The sequence below is a fragment of the Acyrthosiphon pisum genome, chromosome A2 (assembly GCF_005508785.2).
Source record: "Acyrthosiphon pisum isolate AL4f chromosome A2, pea_aphid_22Mar2018_4r6ur, whole genome shotgun sequence".
NCBI classification, from domain to species: domain Eukaryota; kingdom Metazoa; phylum Arthropoda; class Insecta; order Hemiptera; family Aphididae; genus Acyrthosiphon; species Acyrthosiphon pisum.
Genome location: NC_042495.1, coordinates 5,510,514 through 5,511,766, shown reverse-complemented (window position 1 = coordinate 5,511,766; position 1,253 = coordinate 5,510,514). Strand labels below are relative to the sequence as shown.

The 1,253-nt window shown below is 26.2% G+C and overlaps 1 protein-coding gene across 1 annotated transcript in view; it reads right to left on the bottom strand.

Moving 5' to 3' along the window:
* The window catches only part of LOC100570194 (peroxisomal membrane protein PEX16-like), an 11,019-nt gene that overhangs the window by 6,965 nt on the left and 2,801 nt on the right, over positions 1-1,253 (bottom strand). The window lies entirely within an intron of this gene.

Below are 1,253 nucleotides of genomic sequence, written 5' to 3'. Positions count from 1 at the left end.
GATTTTACAATGATGTGTGTTTTTTTTTTATTTTTTTATATATTTTTTTATTTTTTCGTGTCTGTGTACACGATAAGTAGTCGAAATAATGCTACGATTTTCAACTTCAGTATCTTGTTCGATCAGAAAGTGAATATCGTTGGTGCATTGGGGAGGTCAAAATTTAAATTTCACAGTGGTTTTCAAAAGCGCCGGGAAAAACAAAAGAAAAATTAAGGAAAAACGGGAATTTCTACGCAAAATCGATTTTTCACAAAATTGAATTTGGTTTTTGGTGTAACTTTAAAAAAAATTACCGTAGATACATGAAATTTTGACTGAATGTTTATCTTAGCATCTTCTATACGCCATAACATTTTCAAAATATTTTGATTTATTTTGAGCTCTTTACGGACATTTTCATTTTCCATTTTTTTTTAGTTTTTTTTCTAAAAATATCAATAAAATTGTATTTGTTGGATAAAAAAGCTTGAAAATTTAATAGAAGGCTCCTAGTATATTGTTTCAAAGGCAGATGAAAAATATTAAAAATCGTTAGTCACAGTTTTTCTTTATAAGCATTTAAAGTTCAAAAAATGACAAAATATGGAAAAATCACGAAAATTTGCAAATTATTTCGAGTTAGAAATTCATAAATATTTTAGATTCTGAGTGGAACGATGAATGTATTGATTTTACAATGATGTGTGTTTTTTTTTTTATTTTTTTTTTTATTTTTTTTTTTATTTTTTTTTGTGTCTGTCATCACGTTTTAGGACAGTAAAAGTGCTTGGATTTTCTTCAACAGTACCTTTTCTGATAGGAAAGTGAATCTAGTTGGTACTTTGGGGGGTCAAAAGTAAATTTTTTCCAATAGTTTTCAAACGCGCCGTGAAAAACAGAAGAAAAATTAAGGAAAAACGGGAATTTTTACGCAAAATCGATTTTTAACAAAATCGATTTTGGTTTTTGGTGTAACTCTAAAACAAATGACCGTAGATATATGAAATTTTCACAGGTTGTTTATATTTGCATTTTCTATACACGGTAAAATTTTGAAAATATTTTGATTTATTTTGAGCTCTTTACGGACATTTTCATTTTCCATTTTTTTTTAGTTTTTTTCCTAAAAATATCAATAAAATTTTATTGGTTGGATAAAAAAGCTTGAAAATTTAATAGAAGGCTCCTAGTATATTGTTTCAAAGGCAGATGAAAAATATTAAAAATCGTTAGTCACAGTTTTTTTTTATAAGCATTTAAAGTTCAAAAAA